This window comes from Euprymna scolopes, chromosome 39 (genome assembly GCF_053919585.1).
Source record: "Euprymna scolopes isolate OS-2025 chromosome 39, ASM5391958v1, whole genome shotgun sequence".
Lineage (NCBI taxonomy): Eukaryota > Metazoa > Mollusca > Cephalopoda > Sepiida > Sepiolidae > Euprymna > Euprymna scolopes.
In genome coordinates this window covers 65,117,433-65,138,612 of record NC_136520.1, presented here as the reverse complement: position 1 = coordinate 65,138,612, position 21,180 = coordinate 65,117,433, and positions in this window count along the sequence as shown.

The window sequence follows — 21,180 nt, the reverse complement described above, 5'->3', positions numbered from 1 at the left end:
ATGTCTGTTCACATTACATTTAATCTTCTTTGTATCAGTATAATCAAGGAAACAAGAACATAGAGGAAAACTTCAACAATTTAGCGGTTCGAGAAAAGTAAATATTATGGTTGAAGACTTTCCGATATCTAGGGTAACAGTGAAGGGGTGGGTTTGTACTGCTTGTCAAGTTAATCAAGAATATGACATCGAAAGGGAACAAGTGCTGTGTGTTTATCAGAACACATTTCGTTAAAGTGCTTATAAAATAGGAACAAGGATGTAATATTGCGGTGATGGGACAGAGGTTAGAGTTTGGCTGATAGTGCGGGACCTATTTGATAGGAGACTCTTTCATGGGTTCTGTATAAGGAGGAGACGGTAAAAGCACTACTAAAAATGTGGCAAAAACACTCCATTCATGGCGAAAATTTTCTTCGTCGAGGTAAAAGATTTTCCCAGGTGAGTAAATTTCTAGCACGGTATAGGGAGCCCATTTTCTTTACTTTCTGACAGATTTCATTAAGTCCACGGGCTTATCAATGAAGACGCTATTTCAAATATTTGATGGTTTGAAGAGAACGGATATGTTACAGTGATGCTTGAACGATGGTCGAATAATTCAGATCAAATAGAAAGTCAAGGATCTTAAAAAAATAATAAATAAAACCAAAAAAATATACAAAATAAAAAAATTCGAAAATTTTTTGAAATTACATAGGTAAAAAAACAACAAAAAAGCAAAACAAAAAAACAAAAAAAATAAAAATTCCGAAAATCTTTTGAAATTACATAGGTAAAAAAACAACAAAAAAAGCAAAACAAAAAAACAAAAAAAATAAAAATTCCGAAAATCTTTTGAAATTACATAGGTAAAAAAACAACAAAAAAGCAAAACAAAAAAACAAAAAAAATAAAAATTCCGAAAATCATTTGAAATTACATAGGTAAAAAAACAACAAAAAAGCAAAACAAAAAAACAAAAAAAATAAAAATTCCGAAAATCTTTTGAAATTACATAGGTAAAACAACAACAAAAAAGCAAAACAAAAAAACAAAAATAAATAAAAATTCCGAAAATCTTTTGAAATTACATAGGTAAAACAACAACAAAAAAGCAAAACAAAAAAACAAAAATAAATAAAAATTCCGAAAATCTTTTGAAATTACATAGGTAAAACAACAACAAAAAAGCAAAACAAAAAAACAAAAATAAATAAAAATTCCGAAAATCTTTTGAAATTACATAGGTAAAACAACAACAAAAAAGCAAAACAAAAAAACAAAAATAAATAAAAATTCCGAAAATCTTTTGAAATTACATAGGTAAAACAACAACAAAAAAGCAAAACAAAAAAACAAAAATAAATAAAAATTCCGAAAATCTTTTGAAATTACATAGGTAAAAACTGTCAAATGTTAAATATTTTTTAAATCCGTATAATTTCAATAATTTTAACTTCTTTTTGGTAGTTCTACAGTTCCGTTTTCTGTCTTTCATTAAAAAAAATGTATACGTTTCATAAAAAAGTTTCCTGCTTTCATTTATTAAATCGAAACATTTACAATTGAACAATTACGGATATATGTTCTTTTTCACTTCCTTTATTTACTTTTTTTTCGTAGTTCTTTCCGGAAGTAATTAATGTCTAGTTTAATTTTTTTGTTATTTATTTCTAACTTCGGCCACAGTTTAAAATACTGATTTCTCCTTCAGATTTGAACAACAAGTGCGCGAAAAAAATGGTGTCACAATTTTCGGCGATAAACTGTAGAAGTATCTTCTATTTTCCCGAAAAATCCAGAAAAATAGTATAAATCGGCAACGGTTGTTACCCAAAAGTAAAGATATTTATTTCATCATTTCAATATATTTTAGTGTATAAAAATAAACTAAGATGTTATCATTCTAAAAAAAAAAATCTGACAAAATCGCGTTAATCTCGTTAGCAAAATATGATTTCTTTTATATTATTTTATTTCAGTTTATATATAGTTCATCCTTTTTAAAATAAATCTGTCAAAAATTACGAAATTGATCAAGTATTTGATTTTTAGAGAATATTTTTTTTTCCTTATTTACGTCAAAATACGTAGAAATAACATTCGGTTCCATTTTTTTTTTGTTTTTCGTTTTATGGAGACTTTTTAAAAATACGCCGGTTTTACCATATACACATTTTTTATACGGTGTAAAAAAAAATGTGATTTTTTCGTGACCTTTCTTTTTGAGAATACTGCAAAAATTACGTTGAATCAATTTTATTTTACAAGTATTTAGTGTTTTGTAATGGGGCATCGAAAATTCCGCCTTTATTAATCTCATAAACATATATTGCCAATTGAAGATTTGGGGTTTGTATTACATAGATTCGAAAAAATTGTCAAAAAACAAATTTACAACAAATAAATGTTATCAATAAAACTCAGTGTTTACCTATGTATTGGAAAATTTAAAATGGCGTCGGACTTTCTGTTGAACACGGTAAGTTTGGGAAAATAAATTAAATATATAAAAAAAAATTACAAAATACTGTTAGAAACTCGTACAAGATATGTTACCGTGACATAGGCTGATATATATTCAGTGCGTTTCTAACAGTATTTTGTATATTTTTTTATATTTCAAACTCATTTTATGTTTCTCGAGTTGAACATGTTACATTAAATAAAAACACTAAAAAATTATCCAGTTAGGTAGAAAAGTAACTTATCTTGCTTTTGATAACATTTATTTGTTATATATTTGTTTTTTGACAACTTTTCCAAATCTATGTGCACAGTAATACATATCCAAGATTAGGTTGATAATATTACGATTTCAATGTATATGTTATTGCCAGTGTATATTATCTGGCACTTCTGCATGACAGTGAGACGAGGCCAATGTGTGTATTTTAGTTTCAAGAACCGCCGACAGATATCACTTGTCAGCCAAAGAACAGGAGTCAATATTTCTTCCTTTTCTAAAAAGTGTGTGCAAACTAAAATTATATTTTTGCTACATTTTTATACAATCCTTCTGTACAAAAAAATATTCTGAAACCTTTATAAATGTTTCATATTTGAAAAATTCTATTTTGCTACATTGGCAATACAATACAATATTTTGGAATATATTTATTGTTTATACAATTTTACTGTGAAAAAAATTATCTTTGTGTAAAAAAAAAACATATCATTCTTAAACCTTTCATGTTATTAAATTTGGATGTACAGTCTTACCGTGAAAAAAAAAACATTATTCCAGTAGAAAAAAATATTGTTCTTAAACCTCTATAAACGTTTCATCTTTTTTAAATCCTTTTTTGCTACATTGACAAACTAAAATTATATTTTGATACATCAAATTACTCATTGAAAAGAAATTATATTAATATATTAAAATACATTTTTTTCATTCAATAAATGTTTCGATTTTCATATTTTGGTGTTATCTATTTCGTTATATACATTTGCGTTATTTATTTCGTTATATATTTTTGCGTTATTAATTACGTTATATATTTTTGCGTTATTTATTTTGTTATACATTTTTGTGTTATTTATTTCGTTATATATTTTTGCGTTATTAATTACGTTATATATTTTTGCGTTATTTATTTTGTTATACATTTTTGCGTTATTTATTTCGTTATATATTTTTGCGTTATTAATTACGTTATATATTTTTGCGTTATTTATTTTGTTATACATTTTTGCGTTATTTATTTCGTTATATATTTTTGCGTTATTAATTACGTTATATATTTTTGCGTTATTTATTTTGTTATACATTTTTGCGTTATTTATTTCATTATATATTTTTGCGTTATTAATTTCGTTATATATTTTTGCGTTATTTATTTCGTTATGCATTTTGCGTTATTTATTTTCGTTATATATTTTTGCGTCATTTATTTCGTTATATATTTTTGCGTTATTTATTTTGTTATACATTTTTGCGTTATTTATTTCGTTATATATTTTTGCGTTATTTATTTCGTTATGAATTTTTGCTTTATTTATTTCGTTATATAAATTTTTGCGTTATATATTTAGTTATATATGTTTGCGTTATTTATTTCGTTATATATTTTTGCGTCATTTATTTTGTTATACATGTTTGCGTTATTTATTTTGTTATACATTTTTTCGTTATTTATTTTGTTAAATATTTTTGCTATATTTTTTTCTGGTATATTTTGGCTTTATCTATTTTGTCATATAATTTTGCGATTTTTTATTCCGTTATATATTTTTTTGCATTATTTATTTAATTATATATTTTTGCGTTATTTATTTGTTATATATTTTTCCGTTATTTATTTCGTCATATATTTTTGCATATTTTATTTTGTTATATATTTTTGCATTTTTTTATTTCGTTATATATTTTTGCGTTATTTATTTTGTTATATATTTTTGTGGTTTTTATTTTGTTATATATTTTTGCGTTATTTATTTTGTTATATATTTTTGCATTTTTTATTTTGTCATATATTTTTGCATTTTTTATTTTGTTATATATTTTTGCATTATTTATTTTCATATAGTTTTTCATTTTTTATTTTGTTATATAATTTTTCGGTATTTATTTCGTTATATATTTTTCGTAATTTATTTCGTTATATATTTTTGCGTTACTTATTTTTATAAGTTTTGCATTTTTTATTTTGTTGTATATGTTTTCGTTATTTGTTTCGTTATATATTTTTCGTAATGTATTTCATTATATATTTTTCATTATTTATTTCGTTATATATTTCTATTTATTTATTTCGTCATATATTTTTGCATTTTATATTTTGTTGTATATTTATTCGTTATTTATTTTGTTATATATTTTTTCATTTTTTATTTTATCATATATTTTTGCATTTTTTATTTTGTTATATATTTTTCCGTTATTTAATTTTATATACTTTTCCATTTTTTTATTTTGTTATATATTTATCGTTATTTATTTCGTTATATATTTTTGCATTTTTTATTGATTATATATTTTGCGTTATTTATTTTGTTATATATTTTTGCGTTATTTATTTTGTTATATATTTTTGCGTTATTAATTTTGTCATATATTTTTTCATTATTTATTTTGTTATATATTTTTGCATTATTTGATTCGTTATATCTTGTTGCGTTATTTATTTTGTGATATATTTTAAAGTTATTTGTTTCTTTATATATTTTTTCGTTATTTATTTTATTTTATGTTTTTAAGTTATTTATTTCATTACGTATTTTTGCATTATTTATTTGTTATATATTTTTGCATTATTTATATTGTTATATATTTTTGCATTATTTGTTATTTTATGTTTTTGCGTTATTTATTTTGTGATATATTTATGCGTTATTTATTTCATTATATATTCTTACATTATTTATTTCGTTATATATTTTTGCATTACTTATTTCGTTATATATTTTACGTTATTTATTTCATTATATATTTTTGCGTTATTTATTTGCTATATATTTTTGCGTTATTTATTTCGTTATATATTTTGGCTATGATATTTTGTTATATATTTGTGCATTGTTTTTTGTTATATATTTTTTCGTTATTTATTTTATTTTATATTTTTATGTTATTTATTTCATTATATATTTTTGCGTTATTTATTTTGTTATATATTTTGCATAATTTATTTCGTTATATATTTTTGTGTTATTAATTTTTTTATATATTTTTGCATTATTTATTTCATTAAATATTATTACGTTATTTATTTTGTTATATATTTTTGCGTTATTTATTTCGTTATATATTATTGCTATATGTATTTTGTCATATATTTTGCATTATTTTTTTCGTTATATATTTTGCATTTTTTATTTTGTTATATATTTTTGCGTTTTTTATTTTGTTATATATTTTCTATTTTTATTTTGTTATATATTTTTGCATTGTTTCTTTTGTTATATATTTTTCGTTATTTATTTTGTTATATTTTTTTGCGTTTTTTATTTTGTTATATATTTTTGTGTTATTTATTTGTTACATATTTTTGCGTTATTTATTTTTATATAGTTTCGCATTTTTTATTTTTAGTTATATATTTTCGTTTTTTGTTTCGTTATATATTTTTTAATTATGTATTTCATTATATATTTTTGCGTTTTTTTTGTTATATAATTTTTCGTTAATTATTTCTTCATATATTTTTACATTTTTAATTTTGTCACATATTTTTTCGTTATTTATTTTGTTATATATTTTTGCATTTTTTATTTTGTTATATATTTTTGCATTTTTTTTTATTTTGTTATATATTTCTGCGTTATTTATTTTTTATATGGTTTTGCATTTTTTATTTTGTTATATATTTTTTAGTTATTTATTTCGTTATATATTTTTGCATAATTTATTTCATTATATATTTTTGCCTTATTTATTTTGTTATATATTTTTATGTTATTTATTTCGTTATATATTTTTGCATGTCTTACTTTTTATATATGTTGTAATTATTCATTTCTTTATATATTTACGTGTTATTTATTTTGGTCTATATTTTTACGTTATTTATTGTCTGATATATTTTTGCGTTTTTTATATATATATATATTTGCGCAATTTATTTTGTTATAAATTTTTGCGATATTTATTTTTTTATATATTTTTGCGTTATTTATTTTTTTATATATTTTTGCGTTATTTATTTTGTTATATATTTTTTGTTATTTATTTCGTCATATATTTTTACGTTATTTATTTTGTTGTATATGTTTGCATATTTTATTTGGTTATATATTTTTTGCATTTTTTATTTTCGTATATTTTTTTGCGTTTATTTTCATATAGTTTTGCATTTTTTTAATTTTGGTATATATATTTGCATTATTTATTTTGTTATATATTTTCGCATTGTTTATTTTGTTATATATTTTCGCGTTATTTACTTTGTTATATATTTTTGCGTTATTTATTTTGTTATATATTTTTGCGTTATCTTAAACACTTGTTCATATTTTATGTTCACATAACGGCCGCTAGGTACCATTTCTCTTTCGAAAAACAGGGGGCGATAACTCGTCTCTGTTGCTAATATCTCACTGACATGCAGAAGGCCCATTATATTTATATAATAAAAAAAATATCAACTGCGTGTCAATCTGGTTTTGAAGATTTCTTTTTCATATTCTCAGTTCTATATTTCTTCTTTTTCTAGTCTTCTTTTTTTTTCCCACTTCCACTCTCATCTTCGGACAAGATCAAAGTGTAGCATTTGTTCTCAGATGCTGCACTTCAATTTGTTCTCAGCCAGTGAAGGAGAAATCCTTCACGACTGAGACAATGTTTTTGTTGTTTTTGTTCCTTTTCTCCACATTTAAAAACGACCCTTGTGTCTAACTCTGTCCCGTGGGGAGGCATTGTAAATAGTAACACACGCACTTTTCCCTGCCCCTTCCCCCTGCATCTGCCCACTCAGAATTAGGCACGAAAAGTGCCAGTGTGTTCTGGTACCGCCAAAATAAATTCAAGTCGGATCACATCAATCCCTCCTTCCTTCACCGACCATCTACTAACTGGTGCCCCCCCCCCCCCTCCTCAACCTGATCGGAAATTCGTCGACTTGTTTCTTTCCCCAACCGATAGACGTGTTGGTGTTTTGTTTTGTCTTTGGCTCGGAAAGTCGAGATTATTTACTTACGTACGGAAGCCTTGACGGCTTCGCCACTTTCGCGAGAGCAAGTGAACATTCCATGGGGGAGCGGGATAAGGCGGATCACTAAAATGGTGTGCAAGCGGGGTAGAAGGGAGCGGGTAAGAGTAATGTTTTAGCATTGACAGGAAATATGTCAAAAGTTAGAGAAAGTGGGAGAGAGGGAGAGGGGGTAGAAACGAGTGGGAGGTATATGCGAGGTGGTGCGTATGCAAGTTTGACACGGGTGTGTGCGTGGGAGGTAGTGCTCGACGGCCTTACTAGAATAACAATTATTTGGTGAGGAAGTCTATTAGGCGTTTAGACAAATGGAACGAGAGCCAGACTGAAATACTTATGAAGAGAAAGACGTGAGAAAAAGATGGCGAAAGAGAAGTAGAAATGGAGAGAAAGAAATAAAAAAGAAGGCGGAATGAGTGCAGAAAGAAATCTTATAAGAAAGACATGGTGATTATGAATCTAGGTAAAAATGGCACAGGTAAAAAGGGCACCGGAAAAAATGGCGCTGGTAAAAATGGCATGGTAAAAATGGCGCTGGTAAAAATGGCATGGTAAAAATGGCGCCGGTAAAAATGGCACAGGTAAAAAGGGCACCGGAAAAAATGGCGCTGGTAAAAAGGGCACCGGAAAAAATGGCGCTGGTAAAAAGGGCACCGGAAAAAATGGCGCTGGTAAAAATGGCATGGTAAAAATGGCGCTGGTAAAAATGGCATGGTAAAAATAGCGCCGGTAAAAATGGCATGGTAAAAATGGCGCCGGTAAAAATGGCACAGGTAAAAAGGGCACCGGAAAAAAATGGCATCGTAAAATGGCACAGGTCAAAATGGCACAGGTAAAAATGGCACCGGAAAAAATGGCATCGTAAAATGGCACAAGTAAAAATGGCAAAAGTGAATAAATTGGTAAAATGGCACGGGTAAAAATGCCACAGGTAAAAGGGCAAAATGGCACTTTGACAACGGAAAAAAGGTCGTATGAAAAGTGCAGCTACGCTCTCATTCTACCTAGTTTAAAATAGGGTTACCCCCCCCCCTCCTTAAAAATATTTTTAATTGGTATATGCACTGGTAGAGGTGAAGGCTAGTTTTTTTTTTTAATAAATGCTAACCATGTATCAACTACAACTGAAAATTATTTCTGCTAGTTTGACCGATTCTTTTAGCGAGGCAACGCGAAAAGTTTTTAGGGAGGTAGAGATAAGGAATACAATCTTAATTACTTGTATAGTCGCTCTCTTTCTTTCTCAATTTGTTTGATCGTTCATCATAATTTATAACCCTAGCAAAGCCGCGAAGGCGAGGCATATATAATCAACAGTATGTTTTTGATATGGCAGATTGAAATGAATGTTTTTGTTCAGAGCACAATTTCACAATGATGCTGGACTTTTGCATTTTAAACTTTAACTCAAGTCATTATATACAAATAATAATTTTATATAACCAACAATAAGTTCTCTACGCTGTTAATTATGGGGAGTTAAGTAAAGCTTACTCTTGGTGCATCGCGATGGGTTACCAACTAGAGCAGGCAATCAATCGATTAGATTGGAAAATGGGCTTCACCGATTTAAATGAAAATAACATCATAAGGGTGTGAAACATTCGTGAATCATCATTCAATCCCGAGCAACACCATGTCTCCCTGCTAGTAATTGCTAATTTTATTTCACAACATAAAAATGTTATAATTGCGAATTGAGGCAAAACATAAAAAACGTACTGATAAGAGGAGTACCTGATTAAAGATTAGCAGCATGCGGTGTTTGATCAGATTTTTTTCCTGATATTAAACTTCATCAGTAATATAACTTCCGGTGAAAGTTTCAGTTTCCTAAATTTATTTATTTATTTAATTGTAAGATGAAAGTACACAATAGTTCAAAAAAGAAACTTCCTATTCATGATAAAGATGGCTTTCTAAATAATGACGCTATTATTTCAGCACGGGCAGTAAGCTGCAGATTATTTAAAAAGTCATCCGTAAAATTTCTACGAATAATTTGTTTAATTTTTTTAAAGTTTTGACTTCATTATCGAGACTTCAAAGACATGACCCTATCGTATCAGCCATATACTTATTATTCTCACGTAACGGACGCTACTTGTTTTTTTTTTAAAAACCGAATAAACGTTTTAAAGTCTATTGTAAAAAAAAAAAACAACATTACTATTATGCACTACTATTTTATTTGATTATTTACAAATGTAAATTTGTAAATCAATTTTGCCAATTTTATGTATAATATCTTGTTTTTTTGGGGTTTTTTAAGTAACTTATTTGATTCATGTTTCTATTTTCAAAACTTAAAAAATAAATTGAATTTATGTAAATATGATAGCGATAAGATTTTATTTAGCTTTTTTTTCAGATTATTGTACATAACTAGTTATTATGAAAAAAATAAGTAAATAAAACGTTATAATTATATTTTCAGTATTTCTAAAAAAATTTAACCTAATCAAACCAAAGTTTCCAACCAAAGTTTCTAAACTAAAGTTTCTAAATCAAAGTTTCCAAACTAAATTTAAACTTAGATTAGGGTTAGTCTACAGTTTGTTTAAAAAAAAGTTCAGTTCAAATTTTGTAGAGGTAAGGTAAAAAAAATACTTCTAATTAAATTAATATTAAAAAAATACTGACAATTCCTGCAGAAAATCTGGACTTAGCAACAATAATTGATTGACCATAGTAAACCCCTAATTTTTTTAATAAAAAAACTTAGCCCCCATCTATACCTATATAGAAATATTTATTTACTACTTGGGGGGGGGAGGCTTAGCCCTATTTCAAACTAGGAGGATGGAAGCTTTTTAAATAGTCTTAATTTTCTTTTGTAAAACTGCCATTTTTACCTATTTATTCATTTTCGCCATTTTTAACCAGGGCATTTTTTCCGGTGCTATTTTTGTCCGTGCCATATTTACTGGTTCCATTTTTACAGGGCCACTTTTTTCAGTGCTATTTTTGCCAGCGCCATTTTTACCATGCTATATTTACCGGTGCAGTTTTTACCGGGCAATTTTTTTTGGTACTATTTTTGCCAGAGCCATTTTTACCATGCCATAATTACCAGTGCCATTTTTACCGAGCCATTTTTTTCAATACTGTTTTTGCCAGTGCCATTTTTACCATGCCATATTTACTGGTGCCATTTTTACCGGGCCATTTTTTTCGGTACTATTTTTGCCAGCGTCATTTATACCATGCTATATATACCGGAGCCATTTCTACCGGGCCATTTTTTCCGGTACTATTTTTGCCATCGCCATTTTTACCATGCTATATTTACTGGTGCCATTTTTACAGGGCCATTTTTTTCGATGTTATTTTTGCCAGTGCTATTTTTATCATATCATATTTTCTGGTGCCATTTTTTCCGTACTATTTTTGCCAGCACAATTTATACCATGCTATATATACCGGTTCCATTTTTTCCGGGCCATTTTTTCCGGTACTATTTTTGCCAGCGCCATTTTTACCGTGCTATTTTTACCAGTGGCATTTTTACCGGGCCATTTTTTCCGGTGCTATTTTTGCCAGTGCCATTTTTACCGTGCCATATTTACTGGTGCCATTTTTACCGGGCCATGGTTTTCGGTACTATTTTTGCCAGCGCCATTTTTCAACTGGCCATTTTTTCTGGTGACCTTTTTGCAAGTGACATTTTTACCGAACAATTAAAGATAGACTATACTTTTTGCCCGTTTTGACGGCTAAAACTTAGAAGCCACTGACTTGGAATGAAACTGATGATTCAATATGGTTAAAACTGTGCTCATTTTTGCATTAGGTAATAATCTTTAATAATATCTACCCGAACGAATACAATAAAACTTAGTTTGCTGTACCTTATCATGATAAAAAAGACAATACAGAATTTAACTAGATCGGACATGTAGTTCGCGAGAAAACTTCTAGAGTAACATACACACCCACACCCACACACAGACAGACACACACACACGCACACTCACACACACACGCACACACACACACGTATATATATGTAGGCTGCTAAAACAATTTTTTTACGAGGAGCTGGAAAATGGCAAGCGCCCTCAACACAAGCCTAGGAAGAGGTTCAGGGACTCTACAAAGAATAATTTGAAAGTCTTACAAATCGACATCGACATATGGGAAGAACTTAGTCTGCAAAGGCAGAAGTGGAGAAAGCTTGTACACGAAAGTTTTGATGCTCTAGAGAAAAAAAAAAAAAAGGCCCACAGCAATCTGAAGCGAGAGATTCAAAAGCTTAAATTGATGGTCTTAACCGCGACACACAGAGCTAGAAATGCGAGTGCTTTTGTCAAAAGCTGGCTACGTCAACCACCTTAAATCGCACAAAACCCCTGTTCAAATCAACCTTGCACCTATTAGTCCGAACCAAACGATCTGTTTAACATGCAGCAAAGTTTGCAAGTCTACTATTGGTTTGAGAAGACCTGTGATTGTTCATAGGAGTATCTTTCAACCTCCAGAGGAAGTCAACTCGATGGAAATTGATCAATTTGTATGTCACATCTGCTTCAAGATGTGTAAATCGGCGGCGGGAATGCAGAGTCATCTGAGATGGCATGGACGACAAGATTGGGAGAACTGAATGTGACGGCAATCATCACAAAATATATATATATATTGTTATATTCCTAAATACTTAGGAAATAAAGACAAACGTGAGTTACACCGAGTGGTATGTGTAATGGGGTTTATTTATAATACAGAAACGTAAGGCTGCTCGCCTAAGGTAAATAGAAGTACATAGTAACAAGTATGGGGAAGAAAGTCTGATAATCAACACGTAAGACTATCCGTCTTACTGCGACTGCTTGTCTGCCGCTGTCTGCCAAACAGTCCAATATATATATACAGTTTGTAACCGGTGTATAGCCAGTTATGTTCCTTCACAACACCTCCCCCTGAAGCTGAAATCTTCCTGATTTTAGCTTAAATACCTCTTCCTTTTAGGGTCAGGGCTTAATCTCCTGGTAACTTTTCTCTTTCTTGCGCTTTTCCTTCTGGTCAGCGTTACCCGGGGTAAAGGTTTCTGTCCAGCCCGTATGGTCGGTTCAGGCGAAATATTCATTGTTTGCGGTACACACGCTGGTTTTGGTATATCAAAAATATCGCACAATGTTTCCATTGGTGTCTCTTCCACATTTGGAGACAGTCTGGGACGTATTTGATTTCTGTGTCTTTTGCAGACAAAACTTAATCCTTGGATGGTATAGACCATGCTCCCAATCCTTTTTTTGATAATACCTTCAACCCACTGATTTCGTCCATTTTGAAAATTTTTGAAATATACATTTTCACCTGGGGAGAAGCACTTGGTATTAAGGTTTTCTTTTTTGAAAACTTTCTTTTTCTCTGGTAGCAGCCTATCGAAGACAGATCTTATCTTTCTTGCAAACATTAGCTCAGCCGGGGAAGAATTGACATTATTATTAGGATTTGGTGTCACCCTGTAAATTGCTAAAAATGTTTGAATACATTGTTCGTCTGTGTCCGTAGTAAGATTTTTCTTAAGTGCCCTTTTAAACGTATCTACAAATTTTTCGGCCAACCCATTCGATCGTGGATGGTACACAGGTGTTGTCATATGTAGAATATTTAGTGAGTCACAGAATTCTTTGAATTCATGAGCAGTAAATGCTGTTCCATTATCGCTCACTAAGGTTTTTGGCACTCCAAAACGGCTAAAAATTTCATTAAGCGCACTCACAGTGTTTTTTGCTGTTGGATGTCTAAACTTAAATATTTCTGGCCATTTTGAAAAAGAATCTACAATAATCAAGTAAAAATAACCATTTATAGGTCCCGCATAATCAATATGCAGACGTGACCAGGGTAGGTCCGTCTTTGGCCATGGCGTCGTTTTTACTGGAGGATCTCGAGCTGCTAATTGACATCCTCTGCATGTCTTGACACATTTTTCAACTTCCTTGTCCATACCAGGCCAGTACACATATCCTCTCATAAGGGATTTCATTCTCGAAATGCCCGGATGACCTGTATGAAATTCCTTCAGAATTTTCCTCTGTAACGTTAGTGGAATTACGATCCTCTCACCATACATGAGCACATCTTCACAGATGGAAAAAGGCGTTGTTTGATCTACCTTTTTATTTTTTTTTATCCATCCCAATTGATTTTTCATTTTCTTAATGAAAATGTCATTTACTGCCTCTTTTTTTATTTTTTCGAAAGTTACCGGAAGTTCACGTATCATATTACACATTGAACTTGTACATTCACTTTCGTCTTTAAGCGCAGCAATTACCGTTTCTTCGAAACTTTCGCTTCTTTTAGGGATCAACCGTGATAATGCATCTGCGTGTCCTAACTTTTTTGAGGATACATGTTCCATCTTAAACTGATAGTTTAAGAGGGTTACAGCCCATCGCTGTAATCGATTCGCAGTATGTGTGGGAATGCCTTTCTTTGATCCAAATATGATAAGTAGGGGTTTATGGTCGGTTTGCAAAATAAAAGATCGTCCATGGAGAAATCGATTGTACTTTGTAATTCCAAATATTATCGACAGCGCCTCTTTTTCAATTTGGCTGTAATTTTTCTCCGCTGCAACCAACGTTCTTGAAGCATGGGCGATAGCTTTTGTCCTACCATCCTCATACTTGTGAAGTAATACAGCGCCAACACCGTAATCACTGGCGTCCGTTGCTAGTATTAGTTCCTTTTCTGGATTGAAATGTGCCAATGCTAAGTCTGACAGTAGACATCTTTTGATATTTTGGAAAGCAGATTCACATTCCTTATTCCAGTTCCATTTAACACCCTTTTTCAGTAACTCGTTAAGAGGAGCTCTTAAATTATGTATGTTAGGGATGTAAATTGCATAGTATTGAACTAATCCCAAAAACGATTTTAATTTTGTCACTGAATCTGGAGCAGGCATCTTTTCAATTGCTTCAGTCCTTTGTGGATCCGGTCTTCGACCCTCTTTGTCGATTATTTGACCTAGATATTTAATTTTTTTCATAAAAAAATCGCATTTTTCTGGGCTCAATTTAAAACCAAATTCCTGTATTCTTTTGAATACTTCTTTTACATGCTTCTTATGATCTTGCAAATTTTCACTTTTAATTAGGATATCGTCAAGGTAGGCCATTGAAAATTCCAACCCTGCCAGCATCGTGTCCATAATTTGCTGGAAAATAGCAGGAGCAACCTTTAATCCAAAAGGAAGCCTCTTTAGCTTAAAAATGCCCTTATGAGTATTTATGCCTAAGTATTTGGAGCATTCATCGCTGATCTTAATTTGCAAGTAAGCATCTGAGAGGTCTATCATAGAAAAAATTTTTCCTCCGTTAAGCTTAGAGAACAGATCTTCTGCGGACGGAAGGGGATAATTATGGTCCAATAGACAGTCATTTAAACCCGTTGAAAAATCTCCACAGACCCTTATTCTGTTATTTTTTTTCTTTACATACACGGTTGGACTTGCCCAATCTGTGTGGTTAACTTTTTCAATGACTTCCAGTTGTTGAAGTCTATCCAACTCTTTTTCGATTGCGTCCATCGCTGAAAAAGGCACATTCCTTTTAGGTTTGAATACTGGAGTGGCATTTTTCTTTAATTCAAATTTTGCCTCTGTCTTAATACAGAGTCCTAGTCCTTCGGCAAAAACATTGGGAAATTCAGTTTTCAAATCCTTCAGGAAGTCTTCCCTTTGGTTTGCTTTTTCTGCAGTTAAAACGTTACAAAACGAATTTATGGGTTTCTCCCATAAATTAAACAGGACAATCCAATCTACCCCAAACAGGCATGTATTCTTTCCTGGTACGACGTACACTTTGGATTTATGAGTCTGGTTAGCGAATGTCACTTTGCATTTTAATTCTCCCTTGAACTCTAATCTTTTGCTGCACACACTTCTCGCCGTCTTTCTGGTTTTCGTTAATTCAGGTCGACCTATCCTTTTCCATATATCTTCATTTATAATACTAATATCTGCACCGCTATCCAGAAGCAATGTAACCAGATGTCCATTTATCCGAACATCAACATATTTCCGTCTTTCGCAGCTTTTTTCTTTATTCATGCGAAGCGTATTTACATTATCGGTCCCTTGTCTATTCTTCTGGGCACAGTATGTTCCCTTGTGACCTCTGAGACCACATTCATAACATATTTTGTTCCTAAACCAGCAGGTCTTATTGTTGTGTCTTAAACTACCACAACATTTACACTTTAGCTTTGGGTCTTTGTATCCTTTAAGGATCCTGTGTTCTTGGAACCTGGACTTTCTTGTGGTCCCTTGCCTTTTTACTTGCTGCACCTTAAAAATATTTTTCTCTTCAATGCGAGTGTTGTCTTTCTTTATGTTAATCAGACGTTGACACTCTTCAGTGACTTTTTGCAATGTTATGTTAGGATCCGCCTCCATAATTGTTAGGATCCGTGAACGTATATCTTTGTCCCTTGGTGCTGTGAGACCTTGTACAAAGATTAAACATTTAAATTGGTCTGCGGAAATTTCATTCAATTTAAATGATTCGCATAAACAGTTCACAGTGCAAGCATATTCTAGATAGTCTTCAGCTTCTGCCTTCTGAATGTTCAAACATTTGTATCTGGAGTGAAATAGGCTATCCCTTTTATCAAATATTTTCGACAAGGTACTAATTGTTTCCTCGAACGAAACCTCCTCCGGTTTTTTTGGTAGAATTAGATTTGCATACTTGGTGTTTTCATCAGTACCCAGTTTTTGTAGTAGCAGGGTAACTTTTTCCTCATCGGTCCAGTCTAAACATCTTTTCGTAAAAATTGTTTCGTATCTTCTGTAGTATGCAGGGAAAGTAACACCAGTATCCGGGGAGTAACGAAATTCCGTTAGTGAATTTGAAATACCCTCGGCAGAAAAATTAGTCTTCTTCCCGGTCGACGTTAGAATTAGCTTTTCTAAATTCTTTTGCTGTGTCGACATTTGTCGTTGTAGTATGTTTGTTTGTTCTTGTTGTGCCTCTAAAGTTTTTTGTGTTCTTTCTTGTTGTTGTTGCAGCTGTTGCTGTAGCTGTTGTTGTTGAATTTGTTGTTGTTGTTGTTGTTGCGCTAAAAATTGTTGAGTCATTTTTGTCTGTTCCTGGATGCTAAGGGCTAGAGCCTTAGTTAACTCTGCTAATTGTTCCATGTTAGCTTCTAGTACAAAAATGTCTTTTCGAATTCTACACAATAATTCCAAAGAAAAATCGTAAATTTACGTATATCGTAAATTAGTAGCAATATGCAGACACAACACGTTTCAACAAAGTTCATCCATAGTAATTCAACAGGCTTTGTAAAATAATTCTTTTTTTTTTTTTTTTTTTTTTTTTTCAACAACGTAAGTTCATACACAAAATATTTCTTACTTCCCACGACAAATAGTTCACATTATTTATATAAAGGCAATAACAAACAATTAATTTCCCAAAAAAAAAAATATATATATGGCTGCCGTTCCCACGTGGCATAAAATGGTACAATAGTCGTTGTATTTATATTTTTTCTTTCGAAACTCGTAATCCTTTAGTGTAGTTTCGAATTCAACTTGCGACCATTTTTTTTTTTTTTCTTTTTTTTACTTGTCAAAATAAATATAAATTCCATTTTACCTTGAACATGTTTCTATAATTTCTTGTGAGTTCTTTACGAAGAAAAATCCGTACTTTTCGCTACTTTAGGTAGGAAAAATTTTTAAATTCATTGACGCACGTGGTCCAAAATCCTTGTGTAGTTTGTTTTTTTCGTAAAACAAAAAATCCTTGCATTGTACACAGTCCTTGGTACGGTAATTTATCTCTGTTAAGAGAAAGAACATCCTTTCGTCGCCATTGTTATATTCCTAAATACTTAGGAAATAAAGACAAACGTGAGTTACACCGAGTGGTATGTGTAATGGGGTTTATTTATAATACAGAAACGTAAGGCTGCTCGCCTAAGGTAAATAGAAGTACATAGTAACAAGTATGGGGAAGAAAGTCTGATAATCAACACGTAAGACTATCCGTCTTACTGCGACTGCTTGTCTGCCGCTGTCTGCCAAACAGTCCAATATATATATACAGTTTGTAACCGGTGTATAGCCAGTTATGTTCCTTCACAACATATATATATATATATATATATATATATATATATATATATATGGATATATATGTATATATATACATACATATATATATATGTATGTATGTATGTATATATATATATATATATATATACATGCACTCTCAACGGAGGCATCTTTTCTAGGCTAATGGCTTTTGATACATCAAAGGCCTTTGATAGAGTATGGCATAAAGGTCTACTCCACAAATTCTCCAGCTACGGTATAGCTGGAAATATCTTTTCAATTATTAAGTCATTTCTCTCTGATAGGTTCATAAGAGTAGTGATTGATGGGTAGAAATCAGAAGCTCACAATACTAATGCTGGAGTCACTGAGGGGCCCATCCTGGACACAACTCTCTTTCTCATATCCATCAATTATTTCCAAATCACATCCTAGGATCATTCGTAGACATTTATGCTGGTGACACTACCATCTATGGCAACACTTCAAAGGCCGAAAACGACCGAGTTCTCTCTGATTCTCTCGCCTCTGTCCATGATCTCGTGGTGCCATGGATAAAGAGGTATTTGGTTGATTTTGATGCATCTAAAACCAAGCTGCTATCTTTACATCATTAACGTTCTGTCCCCGTCTGGCACTAATTGAAACGAATCGCTCTCATCTTGGGGAGGCTCCGTGTTTTGACAAGCTTCTTGATCTAACTTCGATCTGAGATCGAATATGTACATTAAATCCGTTGCCAATGAAAGAATTATGGAATCATTCGAGCGCTCCAGTATATATCTCACTGCTTACGCAGTTCTCTACGTATATAAGAGCCAAGTACGTCCAAGGATGGAGTACTTTTGTCAAATCTGGACAGGAGTTGCTAGAAAAACTTATCCTGCCTTGACAGAGTTCAAAATAGACTTCGTAACCTAGTGGAGCATGCCCTTTTTTCTTCTCTGCACCCTCTTTCTCACAGAAGAGACGTTGCGAACCTGTCTCTACTTTATCGTTATATTCATGGCAAGTGCTCGTCTGAGCTCCATTCTATAGTCCTCCCTTGTCTGACTTTCACTAAAAAAACTTATCTAGTTGAAACCACTCTCATTAATTCTCCCCACCCTCTACCTGTTCCTAAACTTAAACCTAGATTCCATGAAGAAAGCTTCTTTCTTAGAATTGCGCGCCTGTAGAACTCTCTTCCGTTTTCCTACTTTCGAACTGACTACAATATGGTTGTCTGCAAGTCTAACGTAAACAAGTTCTAGATGAGTGTCCCACTACTAACAATTACTATTTCTTTGTCCCATTGACTTCCTTACATTCATTTACCCTTATACTCGAGGTAAAAAAAAAATTCAAAAGTGATAAGTAATGAATTTTACGAGATTATTAGGAATGCTCAAGAAAAGAAGAGCAATATATATATATATATATATATATATATATATATATATATATATATATATATATATATATATATTATTGATATAAACAAATTTACAGGGTCGCGACACTGGACATGCTAATTTGGTGGACAATAAGTCATCTGACGATGATTTCTGGTTTTAAACGACCATTTGTTTGAAACAGTATCATGTCCAGTGTCATAATTATGTAAATTTGTTTATATATATATATATATATATATATATATATATATATATATATATATATATATATATATATATATATATATTATATCTTATATATATATATATTATATATATCATATATATATTATATTTATATATTATATATATTATATATATTATATATATATATTACATATATATATATTATATATATATATTACATATATATATATTACAGACATATATATATTACATATATATATTACATATATATATTAAATATATATATATATTACATATATATATTTTATATATATATATATATATATATATATATATATATATATATATATATGTATGACACTAAAAAATGCAGAATTATCCACTGCAATAAAAAATAATAACAGTTAAGACTTGTAAAATAAAATTGATTCATTATAATTTTTGCTGTATTCTCAAAAAAAAAAAAAACAGATTATAAAAAAATCTCAAATTTCTTCTCATTTATCAATTTTACTCTCAATAATACAAGTTAATTTTCGACAACAAAAAAATCCTCACAAAGTATAAACAGAAAAATTGGAACCGTATATTGTTTTTCATATTTTGACGTAACCAATGAAATGAACACGATTTTTAATATTCTCTTAAAATCAAATAATTAATCAATTTCCTTAATTTGTTTACAGATTAAAAAAAAGAAGCTGAACTATAAATAAACTGAAATAGAATATACAAAAGAATTATCATTCCCCCCCCCCCCCGTAACGCGATCTTGTCAGAATTTATTGGGGGGGGGCGGATTCACATCTTATTTTATTTAACATATTAAAATATATTGGAATGATGAAATAAAATATATTTAATTTTCCGTCATAAACGTTGCCGATTTATACGTTTTTATCGATTTTTTGGAATAAAAGAAGTTAGTAAATATATCAAAATAATTTAAGTTTTACGAGAATTAAAAAAAAAATAGCGAGAGGGAGGCGCCCGGCGTTGCTCGATTGTACAAAATTGTGACAGCGGGGGCAGGCGACGTTGCCTGGTCGTAAGAGAAAGAAATAATTGTGACAGCGAGGGAGGGCAAAAAATTGTTACAACGGGGATGGGAGAAGAGGCGGTGAGGCCGGTCGTAAAAAAAAACAATAAAAAAACCCCCGGGTCTTCGGTGCCATCAGCCAGAAACGAAATCGAAAGCAGAAGAAAAAAAAATAGAATTGACGTGTGCTGGACGCGACCTCATATAACTTAAGACAGTCAAATGTTACAACGTCGCAAATTTAGCTTTTTAAAATAGAAGAACATAACGATGATTATTGTAACAAGCGGCGATAGCAAGGTTTCTATCTTATCTCTTTTAAACAAAGCGCTATTTCCACACGAAATAATGTACGATTTTACCCCCAATTTTTTATATCTTTTATCCGAGATATCGTTCTTTATAACGATGCCGCGTTTTTTGCCTGTACGATGCAGATGAGAAAAGTTTTTAGTTTAATAGGTTTACATTCGACAGTTTTTACCTGTGTAATTTCAAACAGTTTCCTGTTTTTCAATAACGATTGAATTGATTGAAGGTTCGTAAAAAAGTGTAGAAGATTCAGTCTTAAATCATTTTATGAATAAACAGAAAATCTTACTGTTAATATTTAAAAAAAAATAATTTAATCGACACTGTTTTGGAATGATGAATAATTTAGAAATATTTTTAGAAATCGAACGTGAATATTTTTTTTCTACGGAAGATCAATGACGCAGTAATCTGTTCGCATTTCGCTTATAAACTCGTGGCGTTATTAGTTCATTTTGGCTCTACAAAATTATAATTTCTAACCCAAGTAACTGAAATAATAATGATTTAAAAGTTCATTAAATTGTTTTGTGC